General features: G+C 37.6%; 1 protein-coding gene across 1 annotated transcript in view; it reads left to right on the top strand.

Moving 5' to 3' along the window:
- Positions 1 to 18,359, top strand: part of Exoc4 (exocyst complex component 4) — a 765,522-nt gene that overhangs the window by 538,922 nt on the left and 208,241 nt on the right. The window lies entirely within an intron of this gene.

Genomic DNA, 18,359 nt, shown 5'->3' with positions numbered 1-18,359 from the left:
AAATTTAGGTCTAACATAGTTGGAATTTCCTTAAGATCTTTAAGAAAAAAACTGGTTAACTTTGTGGGAAATGTTGAGTCTCATTAACACAAAGTCAACCCTTCATTATCTGCTGGAATTTGTCCTTGAAAGGCCTTCTTTTTCTATTTGTAAATGCATCCCAGAGTATGAAGGATTAACAGGAAGGAATTCAGTCACCCTACCTAACCTCAATTACCAGCCGGAAACCCTCTGCACCATTTGACAGCAGACTTGCTGTAAATAACTTGACTAGTTCATGGTGAATTTGAACCAGTAAACTGACTTTTACAAGTGAAATCGTTTAATTCAAGTAATGATCTCATTAACTTTGAAAGTTCTACTTTGACTTCATAACAAAATGGTTTGGGAGCAGTAGAAATTAAACAATCTGTAAATAGATACTTTTGATTAATAAATTTGAAATATATATATTATACACATTTTGGCTGGTGACTTGGAGATGAATATAAAACTAATAGAAGATTAGTACAATTTTAAATTATGGGTGAAGTTTGACTTTTATTACCTCGCAACTTTATATAGGGTTTCTTCATTTAAAGGAACAATGGGCATAAAGCCCATGTTTACATAAATTACACAATGTGGTGATATTCAAGGTACAGAAGACTCAAGTTCTTCAGGAGAAGCTTCAGGAGAAGCTGGAGGGGAGTTTTACTTGCTTCAGTTACCTGTGGGATCTTAGGGAATTATCCTAGTTATGAGCATTTTTTTTATAAGCAAACTTTTCTATGATACAAAGAATTTTGAACAGAGGCCTCACACTTAGGAAGATGCTCATTTGGATTATCTGGGCCTGTGTTCAATATGTTCCTGATGAAGGATCTATACTGAGTCTTGGGTGTGGAGAAGGGGAAATGGCAAAGGAGTGTGTTCACTGCTCCATCTGTGGATTACTCTATAATGGTTCTTTGCATAGTGGGGAACTTCTGCGTCTTATTTGACATGCCACCTCCACTGAGAGGTCTTTCTTGACTGCTCCACCTAAGTAGCTCCCCTTTCCTGATTTTCATCCATTCTTCACCTCCCATAGGTTTTCAATACTACAGCTAAACTCTATGGTCTGTGTCACTTGCCACATGGCTATGATCAGGTTCTTTCAATAAGAAACACCAGCTGAGGTGGAGGGTGAGGAGAACAAGGTTGAGTTTGTTCTTCTCCCTTTCCTCCCCACTTTGGATCATGGTCCTGGCTGTGGGTGCATCCCTCCATAACCAGAGGTCCCACCAGGTGACATTTCCTTCACAGCTTGGCTTTCACTGGTCTCTGGTGACACCATTTCTTCCTTGTCCCTTGATTGCAGCTTTCTGCTGTTACTGGTCTCCGAATGCCTCACTATCCCTTGATGCTTTGTTCCACCCTGCCCATGCCTCTGTGAGTTCTCTCTTCATTAATCTCTCTTCATTTGAATCATCTGAATCAAATACTCTTTGTGTCAGAACCCCAAAGGAGTCTCCTCAATCACTATTTTAACACTTTGGGTTTTTTATTGTATTTGGTTATTTACTTATTTATTTATTTGTGCAGTGCTGGGGATTGAACCCAAGGCCCTGCACACCCTAGGCTAGGTATCTACCACTGATCTACATCCCCAACCCCAACATAGGTTGTTTTTGTCCTCAACATTTATCATGACTATTTATTAATTTTGCTAACTTGTTTAATTTCTGGTTTTTCCCCCACTAAAAGGTAAGTCACAAAAGCATAATATAGTATCAGACAGCAGGAAAATGCTCAATAAATAATTTCTTGAATGCATTCATGCATGCATGGGTAGATGGATGGACACAATAAGTAAGTTTTGAGAGTCATAAATACCTGCAGAGTCAGAATGGGAAAATGAGAGATAATGGCAAAAACATGTTTACTGTCCTGCTTTGTCTGGCCATGTTAGTCTCCTTCATGAGAAACCCATTCGTTAGTTATTTCCCCGAAGTGTTGTGCTATATGCCACATAGAGCAACTTAAACATGCTTAGTGTACTGAGATTGAGAGGGGGAAAAAGGCACAGGGCACTACCAGGAGATCTGTGAACTAGAGATTCTGGCTTATTAAACATGATTGTTTTCAGCTTGAATAGCAAGGACACATTAAAACTTATCAGTAGCTGACTGCAATCTGGGCTGTGTCAGGCCATGTGCTGCCATCTGAGTGTCATCTCTGGGCAGTGCACTGATGTGCCTGTCAGATCACTCCCAACCTCGTCACCAGCCATTTTGTATGTGTAACTGCGCCTCTTGTCCTTTAAATCAATTACTCTGCTCGGAGACTCAGGAAGAACTCCATTTCACCTGTTCCGTCTTTGACCTTGTCAGGATATAATTATATGTAAGTAAGTAAATCTTGAGACTAAGGCCATTCAAGCTATTAGCCTCTAAATTTGTTTTTGGAGATAAAAATACCTGCTTTGTTATTGAGTTATTTTGTTGCCCTCTCTCTTTTTTCAATCCAAATTTTATTTTATGAAAATGCAAGGTGCTGGAGGTGCAGATAATACATTTGTTTAATATTCTCAGAGTTACAAGATTTAAAAAGCAAATGAGGAGATGCTTATCTTTCCTTTCCCATGCTGAGAACTTCTCTTGCCTTATAAATTGTCTTCTATCATGATTTCCCATGCTCATGTTTCACTGTTTCTGTGTCTCTTTATGTTTTTATTCTCAAATAATCATAGGTAACTAGTCTGGGGGAAAAAAGTAAGAAATAATTCTCAGAAATGTGAACTGAGAATCCAAAACAAAAGTTAAGAAGGGAATTGGAAAAATATATGCATATGTGAAAGATGCAGGTGGGTTAAGTATTCAATTACATGAAGCATAAAAATGTCCTTTACAGTTATGCCCTCTACTAGACGGATGTTTGGTCAAAGAATAGAAGGGAGGACATGCCTTTTCCTTGAGGCAGCACCCAGTGTCATCTGTCGTCAGCCCAGCCTGATTCCTCAGGGAAGAGGACGGACAGATGTCTTAATGCTGTTTTCATCTGTTTAATGATAGGCAGATGCAGTGCATGGGTGCCCTGTGAAGAGAGCACCAGTGTTCCTATGTGTTCTGAGATGGCTTCCGGGCATTACAGACACTCATATTATGAGCGGGCATCTCCTTGGGTGCTAGCATGCTTTCCCACCAGTGATTTCACCTGCCATCACAGATCCCCCAGAAGGGAAGGAAGGAAGTCAAGGGGAAGGAAGAGAATACAAATATAATTTTATAAGTGAAACAGCTATGCAAGTATTGGCCCAAAATGATACAGCAAAGTAGTACTGGTAGAAATAATTGAAGTACTACTAGTAATGGCAGCAATCTTAATAGTAGGTAATTGGTAATGTTAGCAGATATCACTTCAGTAGCATTTTCCATGAGCTGGAACTATTCTGAGTGCTTTATGTGTGTTGACTTATAAGTGCTTTGATTGTATGGCAGGAACTTCTGTGAGGATCTTATTATAGTTAGAAAAGTGAGAAACAAAGAAATTAAATAATTAGGCCATCATCATATAGCTAGCAAAAGTGAAATTATAATTCACACCCAGGCAATATAACCCTGGAATCTGTGCTGTAAGCCTGTTCTACTCAAATTGTAGTAAGGATCATGTTTGTCTGCAAGTTATATGTTACAGGTATCTCAGACACAGACAATTTGAAGGTAAGTGTGTGTATGTGTATGTATATATATGCAATTTGACATTGTCAAGACAAAAACTGAGAGGGACTTAATGTTTTGTACATTTTTGTGAGTTTTAAATTTTTCTTTTCTAGTAATTTATTTCTATTGCATTTCACAAAGGCACTTATCTGAAATATATTGAGGGAACAAACTAGACTTTCACCATGTTGAAAAGCACAGCTCTAAATCATTTACTCTCTTTGTACTGACTCACAAAGAAGTAAAGCACCAAACCATCTCTTTCGTCAGCATCTGAAGCACTTTATAACACATAGAAGAGCTTGGATATTTGCCATAGTTGGTTATCTCCAGTTCCTTGAAGACTCTTAAAATAACTTGAATATTGAGGAAGCACTCAATATTTAATAAATGAGTGATGGATGAATGAATGATTGCTTCCTTAGTACAAGGATGTGGTGTCTATTTTCCTCCATGATATAAAGTTTATGATACTGGATTTAAGATTCTAAACACTACTTAAGTTAAAATGGCACAGTTCTTAAGCTTCTCATGCTGATAGCATGAAGTCAGAACTAGTTCTGGCCCATGGGCTGACCATCTGAGAGCCCTGTATACCCATCCCTTTTTCTGCAAAATGGTTTCCATCCTTGTAAAGTAAAGCATATGGATTCAAATTAAAGCAAGGAGACCTTTTAGGAGAAATTCATTTTTCCTGAGTCATATTCTGGACATGGGATTTGGGAACTCCATGTCTGGCATTCTAGACAATGGATTTTGGGAACAGTCACTTTAGGGAGACCTTATATGTCTCTCATAGTCTACAAATTGTTCATAAGACATGAGGAAAAATTGGAGTAATCACTTTTTTCTTTAGTTTATCATGGGTTTGGGGATTATTTCTTCTTTGGTACCTCTATGTTGTTGTTTTTAAAGATTCAAGGGACTAATGCTTAATATTTTTATTCTTTACCTTTAAAACTGATGAATGGGCAAATATCTGTGAACAATGGCCCTAGACAAGTTACCTGTCCTACCTCCAGTGGCACTTAAAGGGCAATCTGTGGACAAGAGCACCAGACCTCTGAATCAGAGTCTGCGCATGTCTGGTGTCACCAGCTGATTTATCTGCCCATTAATGTTTGAGAAGCATTGCCTTAGATCAGGACAACACAAAGCACGGGCCATGGACTGTAGTGTTGGCATCTCTGGGAGCTTGTAAGAACTACAGATTACTGAACCTCATTGAATCTTTGAAGAAACCAGCCTTCCAGGTGATTTTGATACACTCTGAGGTTTTAGGTTCATGTCCTTAATACAGCAGCATCATGCCCGGCCTGAGGTTAACAAATAGGATCTGGTGTTCTGAGCTTTTAACCTTGTGGTGAACAACAGTAGTCACTAAAAATAAGTTTTCCGCTTTGTTTCACACAGGCCCAGACGTTGTAAAAACAATATTTGTCGTGGCAGCAGAAGCCACTTCCTAGTCTAGCACATTTCTGAATTTTGCTAAGTTCTTTTCAAAGGCAGGAAGAACCCACATTTTCTGGCTCCTGTAAGGCAATTCGAGACAGAGGCAGCTTTCCTAATGCTCAGGCTCAAATTCCCACATCCCTGGAGGAACAAACATAAGCTGTGCAAGTAAAATTTTAAGCAGTCTTAAAACATTTAAAGCATATTTTCATTTTCCTCACTGCCCTAGTATTTGTCAGTCTCTTCTCGGAAGTGAAACAGCTAGTCTGCCTGCAAACACCACACTCTCACCTCCTCCTCAGCCAGCTACACTTCCCACTTACACCTGCGGGCTCGTCGTGGCAGATTCTCAGCTCCATTAGAATCACCCAGGAGCTTCCTGTAAATACCCCTGCCCACTTCCAATCAGTTGCCCTGCTAGGGCCTGCCTTGACATCAGTATTTTGTAGAGTGCTCAGAAGATCCCAACATGCAGGCAGAATTAGTACCACTGGCCTAAAGTTTCTACTCCACGGAATCAGTTATTGCCCAGAGAAAGAGAACATAAAAAAGTATAGTTGAGGCTTTCTTCAGTCAAATATATAACAGGGTGCTCTGTTGGATAACATTGAACCAAACTTTGTATAGAAGTTTTGGATTCAGGCATAAATGGATTTAAATTCCAGTATCTGTTCATGATCAAATTGCTTAATCTTTCTGTACCTCATTCTTTCTCTAAAGATGGGAATAATAAAATATCATAAGAAGACTCCAATGGTGAACTGGAGCAATTGTAAAGCATGCCCTCTTCTTTCTATTCCATGTCACATGGGCTTGGATTTCAGCATTGGCTGCTCTCCTATGTTACCTACCTGCTCCTTAATCTCACTGTTATGGCTTTCTGACCTCTGACCTCTGACCTCTACCAATGGCTCCCCAACCCCTGCCATCTCCCTGGATTTCATTTTGCATCTCCTTATCCTGACTTGCTGTTTACCCACTACTTGCTCTTTGTACTCTAGCACCCACCTAGTCACTTTTCTTTCCAGGCCCCCACTACCCTGACCTGACACAAGAAATCGTATTTTCTGACCTCCTTTCTCCCTTTCCTGGAGTTTATCTACTGATCATTTATAGCAGCAGAAGCAGCACACAGTATTGATGATTAGTGGATTAGTTTCCTTGGGCTGCCATAACAAATTACCACAAACTTGATGGCTTCAAACAACAGAAATTTATTCCGTCACAGTTCTGAAACCATAGTCCTTCCAAAGTTCTAGAGGAGGACTCTTCCTTGCCTCTTCCAGTTTCTGGTGGCTTCTGGTATTTGTTAGCTCTGGCAGAATAACTCCAGTTTCTGCCTCAGTCTCGACATGGTCTCTTCTGTGTCTTCATTTGTCCTTTTCTGGCCTGTATAAAGCCATTTGCATTGCATTTAGGATCCATCCTAACCCTGATGGTCTCATCCCAGTTTTTACCTTAGTTGCATCCACAAAGAGTCTGTTCTCATTTTTCCATTCTGAGGTTCCATGTAGAATCTTGGGGGGCAACACTGTCCAGTTCACTACAGTCATTAACTAGAAGCAAGTTACTTAGAATACAGTATACTCAATTTGCAATATTTTTCCTCAAGACCGTCTGTCAGAAAACAGTGTAGAAATATTGCTTTCAAGTAACATGCCCAGGATGGTATAAAATCTAGACACTAAGTTTAAAATGAATGAATGATCTGAGTAGGCTGAGTAATTGCTGAAGCTCTAGTTGAGCCATATTGAAGGTTGGTGGACACAGCTGCTTACAGTATAATAATTTGCTAGAGATAATTACACCAATTCCCAAACCTATTATCTCCCCAGCTAAGCCTATGCACTGCCAGTAACCTCTTCTGTTTTCCCAAGGAAGTGTGGCCAGCAGTAACAGCATATTGTTTTCATCATATCAGATTATGTTAATATGAGGAATGCTGCCTTTGAGTGGCATTTGCACCACAGCCAGTTGTTGCCGTTCCACTTTCTGGTATGGAATAGATTCAGCTTTTATTAGTGTAACTAGATTAGTCCCATTTAGGTCTCCTGGAAGTCATCACGAAAATCATTAAGTCGAAAAGGGAGCTGATCAATTGATTTATCCCCCTTGTAAGCTCAGAGAGATGGCGCTGATGGTCTCACTGTTCTAAAATAGGCCAAAGAACCAGCGTGTCTTGGGATCTAATCTCTTTCTTCACTTGTATCTATACCTAAAGAAACACAACTTACCACTCGGTTTTATTTTGAGTTTTACCCATAATTTTATTTATTCACTAGCTGTGTTGTGTGGCCTCTTCATGACAAATAAGGGCCTCACATGAGCAGCCACTTGTGGAGTACTAGAAGAGGCCCTTTGTTCCTGTCTTTGTTTAGATTGTCACCATTGCTTTCAACACTCACCTGTTCACTTCTATGACAGCTAAACAAATTAAATCTTTCATTACCCAGGGGGACTTTCAGGATCTTTTGACATTCATCTGTTTTCAGATCATTTCATCAAGTTGTGCTACTGTTGTTAACTCTCCTGTTTATTTAATACATTTTAACTGTGTAGAATTTTTGTTGTGATCTTTAAAAGATCCAGAGCCATCTTTTAAAGTAATTACTGCTAAGTTTCATCATGGTGGGGTGGGAAAAGCAACTAAAGCATGAATCTGGTCTCTGTAGCAGCCGAGGACAAGCCAGGCAGCTGCCTTCCCTGAGTTCCCATCCCTCATCTCTAAAATGAGAATGATACTTATCAAACTGCTTCATCAGACTAGGGCAAGAAGTACAATGGGATAAGGTATTCAGCAGGACTTGGGGAGGTGCTCTAGATATTGAGGTATTCTTTGATATTTATTGGTATTGGTCCACATGTTCACATAATTGCTCCATTCAGAAAAATCCTTTAGCATTAAAGAGAATGGTGCTAAAACACCAGCAGAAATAAAAAATTTCTCTCTTAAATGAAAAGCTTCACTAGTCTTTACCAACAGTTTTTTTCATATGACTAGAAAACCATCATAAGAACCTGACAATCATGAAATTATTTTAAGAACAGTTTATCATGAAAATATTTCAGACATACATAAAAGCTGGAAAAATGTCCAGTGAACAGCTACATCATCACCACCCAGATTCTACAATTGACACTCTTCTATATTTATTATACATATACCACAACTGAACCTGGTCATCTTAATTCCTTTATCCAAGAAATGAATCCCCAACCACTCCCTAAGCACTTTATCAAGATGCTATTCACAGGATTTTAATATCTTATGTAGAAAATTTGAACATGAGAAAGTAGTTGCTTTGTTGAATGTGTTCAACTTCTAAAAGAACTCATCCAGATGTCTCCTTTAAATAGTATCATAGAACAGGAAATTGACCAGCTCATGCTTATGATTAATCTACAAATAAGGTCTTTATAAATATTTTATTACAAAGGAACTTGTCCCCTTAACTGTTGATGAAGAAGGTTGTGAACTGGGATGGTGAGAAATGATTTTATACATAGCCAGTCCAGGCACATTATACAATTGTCTTCAATTTTTATAAATGTCTTTAACTTATAGTTTTATCTCTGAAAGAAAAAGAAATAGGATCTCATCTGTCTGGTTTTCTTAGAGAAGATCCTGGATAACAAGACTTTTATAAAAGTAGCTTTATGCGAGCCAGGAGAGAAAAAAATTAACTATATTTAAACCAACTTATATAGACGATAGCTAGCTAGGCATTTGGAGTAATACCAAAGGGACAAGAAATAAGCATTGTTTTTTTTTTCTTTTGTCTGCAGAAAATCATCTGCTGCTAGCCTTGTATATTTTGTAAGGATCCTTATGATCTCAATTTTTTTTGTTTTTTGGGGTCAATCATTATTCCAAAATGTTTTCTTCAGCAATCCATCATCTCAAACACTGTATTTGGAACAGATTTTAATTTAGATGCATTTTTTCAAAAATCCATCTACTACATCTGGGTTAAGGGGTCAGCTTCAAAAGAACAAGCTGGAAGGCTTTAGTCACAAGGGACAGCCGAACAGAAAAGTAATTACAGCTGGTGACACTTGTTTACCAGCTTTGCTTGGTACTAAGAAACTAGTTTCAGTGCAAGCCTGTTTGAGAATGACATCAATATGGGGATAAGCTCTGGCTTTAAACTAGGACTCTGAATTTACTTTCTATCATGAGTAAAGGTAGGTCCACTGATGGCCAGCTTAGTTGTCACCTGGACTGCTCTATGAAACTGGACTCATTTGAGATAAATATTTTGAGACGTTGATTGGCTGCTGTCCATTTTGATCTTGCCTCAGCCCACTCCTTGGTGGATAAGCAGGAGAGAAGGTAATGACTTATGACAGATCTGCTGACAGGAACCGAACTACATTAACACTCTGTCACTCAGATCTTTAGAGAGCTGCCTTTGCCTGAAATATATTTGACTTTACTTGCTAACAAAGGCATCTTCAGATTTATTTCTTTTCCTTAAATGTTAGAGAAGAGGAAGAGTGTCCCATCAAAAGATACTCAGAAGAGAGAAAAGCCTGTCTCAACAGCCCAGGCAAATGATAGTCATCATTCTCGGGAGCAACAGAATTGCTGATCTGGCAGGATTACTGGTCTGAGCCAGATGAGTGGAGACAGAGAACTGCTGTACCTAGGGAATTTTTGAGGTTCTTATCCTAAGTCTTTTTTGCCCTGACTGGATGTTGCAGCTCTGGCTTAGAGATGTTCTAGTGAGAAAATGAAGAGAGAAAAAGAAGACCTCTCAGCTTGAAAGTTAAAGGGCTCTTTCAGATTAACTGTTAAAGGAAAGCAGCTGTTTTTCTTTATGCTTTTCAAGGATCCTGTCCTACTCAGAACCTGTGTGCATCTAATCTTGGTATAGACATCTAAGATAGCTTGGTTTAAGCCCTAGAACAAGAGTAACATGGCACAGTTCCGTAATTTCAATGGTTGAATTTCTAATAAAGCTAAATAATTAATATTTGTTTATTAAACATTTGCTTTGTGCTATCACTGGACAATGTTATACAGAAATACTAGATGAATTTAAAGCAAGGCTGTTACTTCTCAGCAGTTTAGAAGGAAATCAGCCAACTAGGAAATCAGAATTCCTCTCACCTATAAATCCAAAAACAGTACAAGGCAGTTTATAATTGAGCACGGAATATGATGATTCAGAAGATTCACACTGTAGAAGTTGAGGAGGGGCACACTGAATGCTGGAGGATTCAAGAGAGACCAGACCTTAGGCAAGAAGTGGATCCTTGGGTGTTATAGGATGTGCAGAGATGGAGAAGGCATCCAAACACGGGATACACGATGTGCAAGAACAAAGAAGGTAGAACTGGCCATCATGTAGTCATGAAGAGGGGGAGTGATACAGCTGAGTGAAGGAATGGATGGAGAGTGAGAATTCAGGTTATCAGGGGCACAAAACTATCGCAAAGGTCTGAGATTTTGAGGAGACCAATAACTGGGAAGATATACAGTAATGAAAGTGTAAGAGAATGGACCTGCTCACATGGATGTGCTTTGAAGGAAGAGTGGGCTTACCATGGACGGACACAGTAGAAGACAGAGCTGGGCTCACAGAGGCAGCCAAGGCAGCCTTCGGTGATCCAGGGCTGAAGGAGGGACAGAGTTTCCTGTATTTTGTTTCACTCTAGACTGAAGCTTCGGGTAATGATCTCAAGGCTGCTCGATATGGTAAGCCCCAGATTTTGCTGAGCTCAGCATTTGAAGTCATTCTTTTGATTGATTGTCCTAATCAACCAAACAAACCCAGTAGACTGACTTTCTGGAATAAATATTGTACTCATAAATCTCCCATCAGGTTTTTCTTCCTGTGCCTCAAAGGCCATCCCTAGATGAAGTTCGTCATCACCTCTGTGTCTGAAGGAAGCGCCATTTAGCTGTAACACATTCATATTTGTTTAAAGATTAAGCTGTACATTTCTCATTTATTACCTTTCTAGACACACAGAAGCTCTGTCAGTTAAAGTCCTGCCGTGGGGAAAAGGCAACATGCAGCTCGCTTATTAGCAGGTTATCTATGTCATTATGTCCTTTTGGATTGTGCATATTAGAAATAGTCTTTTGAGGAAAAAAAAAGTCATGTAGGCTTCTGGTTTCCCTTTCCTTTTCTTCCTCATTTTTATCTACTTTTCTCCCTCCATAGTTACAACTATTCCCATGATGGATGGTCATATCTGTGGAGGCCAGAATACCCTGAGCATTCACTTGCAAATAGCTACAAAGTCAAATTCAGATAACTGCACTTAAATGAGAGCCATTCTCTACCTCCCCTCATTGGACACACACTACTTCTTTTTGCCCTGTTTCAACCCACAAGAGCTTAATTGCTTTCTCCTTTTTATTCCACAAAGCATTTCTGAATTGGTTGTCCCCTTGGTCATACCAAGGTCAAGGCTACCTATCTGGTGCTTGCATACATGCTTTGGAGACCTTGCTGGCTGTGTTTGCCCATGCTTTCCAAAGCTTTACCAGACTGAGGAGGCTGCCTGAGCAGGCAGGGCTGGATTGGCAGTTAATCTCTTACCTCCCAAACTAGAGTACCCTTTTCTTCAGTCCTTTCAAAGCTTTTCTTTAGAGCCAATAGAAAAAATTTTTTTTGGCTCAGAGTAGGAACACCTTGTTGAATGAATAAAATAGAAATTGCCAACAGATATGTCAAAGGGTATTCTCTGGTTTACATATTTAGGGAGTATATAAATATATAAAAGTATATGAGTATATAAAAATTAACCTATTTTGTTTGCAAGGACCATTACAAATTGTTTTTTTTTTTTAAATTAAACTTTCCATTTAGGAAAAGTTTTGATTTACAGAAAAGTTGCAAAGATAATACAGAGTCCCCATACGCCCCACATACAGTTTCCCTATTATTAACATCTATGGTTCATTTATTATAATTAATGAACCAATATTGATACATTATTATTAATGGAAGCCCATGCTTTACTTATACTGCCTTGTTGGGTTTTTTTGTTGTTTTCTTTTGATTTTAACCTAATATTCTTTTTCAATTCCAGACTGTCATCTACAATACCACATGACATTTAATTTTTATGTCTCCTTAGATTCTCTTGGATGTAAAAGTTTTCTGCTTTTTCTTTTTTGATGACTTGATAGTTTTAAGGAATGCTGGTTAAGTATATTGTAGTATGTCCTCAGTATGGGATTATCTGATGTTTTTCTCATGGTCTCACTGGGATTATGTGCTTTTGGACACCATCCTAGGGGTGTAGACTATAGGGATGGCTGAGTGCCTTGGTCACTTACCTTTGGCCATGCTTATCAGATTTTTTTCACTATAAAGTAACTCTTTTTTTTTTTCCTCCCTTTACATACTGTACTGTTTAGAGGGAAGCCAGTATATCCATCCGAGAGCAGGGAGGTATGTATGCCCCACTTCTTGAAGGTGGAGTATCTGCAAAAATTATTTGCAATGCTTCTACTTAAGAGATTTGTCATTTCTTCTCCATGTTTGTATTCATTCAATCATTTATTTATACCAACATGGACTCATGAATCATATTTTGGGTTATAATTCAGTATTACTTCAGTTTGTTGCTCTAATTGTTCCTGTTTTGACCATCAGGAGTTCTTTTAGTTGACTTTTATATCGCCTATGTCCACATCATTGGTTTTGGCTGTTTTGTTATTTTCTGTTTTTGAAGCACTTCCTTACTTATTAGCACTGAAAGATGTTCCAGGCTTCTAAGGTTCCTGTCCTGATCTGAAAGTCATCTATTTTTTTAAAAAACCCCAGTATGTTTGTTTGTTTATTGGAGAATGGTATTAGAATTCAAAATCTGGGAATTTGGTAGGCTTCTTGCTGCTTGAGTTTATCATTATTTCTAGTATTTCTAGTTCCACTTGGATGTCGTTATTTCTAGTCCCTCTCAGCTGAAAGAAGGAAGAAGTATATGTATGTATTCTAACCCTTGTATATATTTGTATCTATATCTAAAAATCTTTCTGTATGTAACTGCTGATGTATCCAACTCTCATTCATTACCACATGGATCATTCTAGCCTCCTCTCTTGCTTAACAGTGGGAACCTGGCTCCCCGCACATCTTCCCGTCCATTTTCCTTTTTTTTTCCCCCATTTTTTAACTATTAGATTCCAGTATACATGTATAGCAATATCAGAATTGCTAATCTATACCCTCGTGAAAAGCATCCTTAGCAACCAGTATACCATGCTTATGTACACTTTCTTTTGCCACGGGTCTTACAGAGTCTAAAACTAATCTCCAAAATGATTTGGGCAGCACCTTTGTTTCCCATTCCCTTCATAGAAGTTATTTTATACATTTGGAATATGATTGGTTTTGTTAATTCTACATTCTATCCTGAGATCCCATGGCATCCTAAGTGATCTTTTTTAATTTGCATACATTAGTATTCACTTTGTCTTGAAGTTCTGTGGGTTTTGACAAATGCATGGTATCATGTATCTATCATTTAGAGAAGAGTTAATAATGTGGGAATATAGGCAGAGGGGTCAAAGTGTGAGTGCAGAAAGCACTTTCTCAACAGTCAGCATGACAAGAAATTCGTAAGCAGTGAGTGATCAGAAGCTTTTTGATGCATAAAACATAAATAAGAAAAAAAATAAAGATTTTTCTTAGAGTGAAAAAATAAGTTGTAATTTATAATGCTATTATTTAGTTGGTGAATATTTTTAATTAGTCCCTAGGTAACTGTTTTTTTCAATCTTGGACATCTGAATATAAAGTCCCTATGTTTGTTTAAAATGCATGAGTTAAATATTTATATGATTAGTTACATATTTATAATATCTGCTTTTTATGGAAAATATATAATCATTTTATAGAAATTAGCATAAGTGACTGAGTTGAAAGCTATTTTTACTCTTAACTAGTTAAATCCAGAGAAAACCAAGCTAATTGGCTCATGAAACTACTGGTCAGATACCTCATGTGTATTTAACCCAATTGCAGATCTTATACCTGGGTAGAAATAATCGATTGCTTTAGATCTAGCTTAGCAGGTACAGATACTCATTTAATTCTATTTCCTTATTTCTTTTAAATCCCAAACATATACTCACGGGCCGATTTACTTATATGGTGGCAATATAAGAAAGCAATAGGTAATGTTGCATCCAAACTCATACATATGGGGCAAATATTATTTCTAAATTATAGCTCTTTTAATAAAAGCCTGATTTTTGTATAAACCTGAGTTATGAATTTTTCCCAGCTGATATTAGTAGTCTATCATCTGAAAACTTGACTTCGGTAGAATTGTCAAAGCTAAAATATACTTTAGAAAGTAGTCCATGTCCTTCACTGGGGTCAGGCTCAGCACGTTAAAAGCCTTGTCTAAGGTGACAAGGCTCTGCTAAGGTCTGCTAAATGGCAGCTCCACTGGTAGAATCCAGGTCCCTCTCCTGGCCCAATTCTCTTTCTGTTCTACTTGTAGTACTGTGTAAAATCTTCTCCTCTCATGGGCTGAGTGCTTCATTCGTACTGGATTTTAACAGCACAACACTGTAGTATAAGAAAAATATTTTGTTCTGCTGAACTTTAGGAAAAATAACATTTTAAATCACCTCCTATTTAGGGTGACTTTGCCTTTCTTTTTGCTTCTTTCTCTAGGCAGAGCACGTTTCACTCCAAAACCAAATAACAAGCATCTCTCTCCTAATTTATGGTTTTCAAAATTTTATAGTGTTTTTTTTTTCCCTTGCTGTCCAGAATGCTGTCTGGAAAGTCACAATCATTTAAATAATTGATGGCTACTTTATGAAATTGTCAGCCTGGATCCATCCTCCTGCCTCCCTCAACCACAAGTCCTTGAGCAGCTAATCCTTTTATGTTGTATGCTTTTTTTTTTCTTTCTGGTTTCATTTAGATAATTATATTATTCACCCTGGAATATAATTGCCGTTATACTGTGGGGGAAGAGGGGGCGGAGCGGGGCGGGAGCTGCCTGCTGTTGGCATCTGCAGGTTGTAAAATGCCTGTTATACTCTAGCCTCTAATTTCTTTGCCATCCCACCTTTTAAAGATTTAATTATACCTGTGTAAAAGCATAATTTGAAATGTGACTTCTGATTCTTTGGGAAGATAAAAGAGAGATTAATCCATTGTTAAATATGAACAGGCAGGGTACAATGGGAAAAACTGGAGGAGAGAATTCAGGGGTCTGTAGTCCATTGAACAAATAATTTCTGAATGCCTGCTGTGTACCAGGCACAGGACTAAGGATTAGGAAGTACAAAGATTTAAAAAGAATGAAGAAAAAAAAAAAAAAACTATCCTCCAGGACCCTCCATCTACCTGTGACATGACTTTGGGCATTGTACTTAACTTCTGGGCCTCAATCCCTCATCTCCACACAGAGGCAGCTGGGCCTCTTCAGAATTTCCTCCTACCTGTAACATTTGGTGACATTCCAAAAAAAGTTCATAAAGTAATAACCACATTCCTTCTTTGTCATATTTAACTGGGAGAGTGAAGAATGGTAAAAGGTATGCATTTTCTAGGACAGAAGTCAGTGTGTCATCTGGAAATCGAACATGGTCCAATTTGAAAGCACTTAGACAAATGATTTTTTTTTCTTTTCTTTTTAAAATATATTTTCTACCTATTAAGTTTAGTATTCTGTTTAGGGACAGAGGATACATTGTCTAAGCAACAGAAAGTTATTATTAAAGGAATGATAACTCCCCTATCAAATTCTTATATAACATCATTTTTGCTAGCTCACAAAGCTGTTTTCCCAGCAATTCCCACATGTGATTTTTAACATGATTTTTCACAAATCAAAATTTCTTTGTCCATTGGTTAGAAGGGAAGATCATAAAATGGTTCTTTTCTCTTTAGAGGTATTGAATGTGGATGAGGTAAAACTTGCCAACTTTGAAAACTTAAAGATATTAAATATAAAAAATAGTAGAGTAGGCTCTGTAACTTTAAGTCATGGTATTCATCTCTGTCAGATCCTTATGGTGTTGGATAAAGTAAACTCAAAATGACAGTAGATAGCCTGTTACAAATGGAACACAAATAACACATGATAAAATAGAGATTTAGAGTGGATTTTATAACATGTTTATTTTCAGAGAGCAAATCATAACCCATTTGCCTTATTGGAAAAACAATTTTCCTGTTACACAGGGAAAATGGAGTATTTAAAAAGGAAATGAATATGACAACTAAATGGACTCGGTTGAAATCAGCAAATTTGTTTCTTACTTACTTCTTGTTTTTGTACTGGGGAAGGTGATACTGGGGCCTAAACCAGCTTCAATATTCAATACTAAGAGTTCTTTTATGGAAAAACAACAACAAAACAAAAGTAGCCATCTGGGCTAACATAATTTGCACATGTCCCATATTCTCTAAGGGTATAAATTGGTGCTAGAAATCTCTCCCTCTTTGTGTATAATATCAATGTTTTCCATAATTTGCCATCTACCTTCTTTTTTTTGCCCTTCTTCATCATTATAAAAATATTTATGAGCAGCCTTCACCTCTTTTGTCTAGTAATCAAATATTATGAATTTAGAATTATCCCATTCCTTTTGGGGAGTTTTGTTTCTCTTTAGGACTATATTCTTTAGCCTAGTGCTTCTAAAATTTTAATATTTATGTTCATCATGGGGGGTGACTTTTAATAGGCACAATCTGATCCAGTTAATCTGGGTAAGTCCTGCTGTTCTGTATTTTGAGCAAACACTCAGATAATGCTGATGCAGCTGGCGCAGAAGTCCAGGAGCAAGGTTGTGTACCTTCTTCTATAAAGATGTGGTAAGATTTTTAGCCATGTGACTCATCTCTGTTTGAATAACTGTGCCTTCATAGTTTAAAGGCAAGGAGAGACAATAAGTAAATGACTAAGCATGGCTGTGTTCTAATAAAACTTTATTTACAAAAATAAACCTGCTTTATTTACAAACATATAATGCAGCTGAATTTGGCTTGTAGGTTGTAGTTTGCCAAACCTCTGCTTTAGATAGTGTGTTTGGAATCATTTATTATTGTTGTTTTGACTTAAAGGTCTCCATCCAAATGTTTCCATAAGGTTGTTTTGAGGTGGTATGCATATATATAGAATATGTGAGAGGTTAATTTATGCTCCACCTAGGTATTATATAAGAAAAATTTTAAGATTTTTAAGATTTTTCTTCCCCATAGAGGACTTGGTGAGATGAGTAATGTCTTAGCCCTCTTGTGGAATAATAGTGCCAACATTTTGAAAAATCACTTCCTTTCTGGCAAGTAGTGTTTTACGGTTATATATTGTTCTGTGCATGCCTTTCTCTGAACTCTGACTTTTTCCTGTGTGTGTGCATTTCTTTTATAACATCCCTTGCCATATCATTTGGCAGTGATCCATATTTGGGTAATGAGATAGTTTGTTGTGCCTGCAATGAAGAAAATGATTTAAAATGTTTTTTAATAAGTTAACAGGAGCAAGTGTTGAAATTACTGTAATGAGATAATGACAGTGCAGCATATTGCTTTGAAGATTGTGCTCTGGTGAAAAATGTAAGCTCTTAATAAATTCATTTTCACTGTATTTTCCTTGGCAAGTTTATTTAGCATTTGTCTGTCTACCAGTAATAGGAAAGTGGTCATACGAGTTGTCGGTCAATAACAAAGACCAAAGCTAGTACTCATTTAAGAGGGTTATTGAGCTTTAGGATATCAGCCATAGAGGACTTGTGCTAATACCCAAATACTATAGTGGCAAGTGCTTTATGGGATGTTGAAATCCAGATTTACGAACCTCAGGCTTATATACTAGGTGCACCTTTTTAATCTATCTGTTATTGTAAATCACATGTACTTTGTTTCTTTGATATTTTAAGTGCTATACTTGAAGACTGTCTAACTTTTGAACAGTAGCCAACACATATCTTGTGTGCATACTCAATACATAGCACAGTGGAAGACACTAGAACAACAGAGATGAAGAAACCAGAGTCTTGCCCTCAAGTTTGCTCTTTATTAGAGAGAGCCATACATGCTGACAGATCAGGGTTATATCTGCCATCATCTATGACTGTACATGGCACATTGGGAGCTTGGGAGATAGTGGTCATTTCTACTTTGAAATTATTCAAGAAAGACTTTTTTATATGAGAGTTTATATGTAAGCTGAATCTAGAAAGGTAGGAGAATGTTCCTTGTACAGGAAAAAGCATTAGCAAAGGTGTAACAAGTA

Source organism: Marmota flaviventris, chromosome 1 (genome assembly GCF_047511675.1).
Source record: "Marmota flaviventris isolate mMarFla1 chromosome 1, mMarFla1.hap1, whole genome shotgun sequence".
NCBI lineage: Eukaryota > Metazoa > Chordata > Mammalia > Rodentia > Sciuridae > Marmota > Marmota flaviventris.
This window is presented reverse-complemented; position numbering and strand designations above follow the sequence as displayed.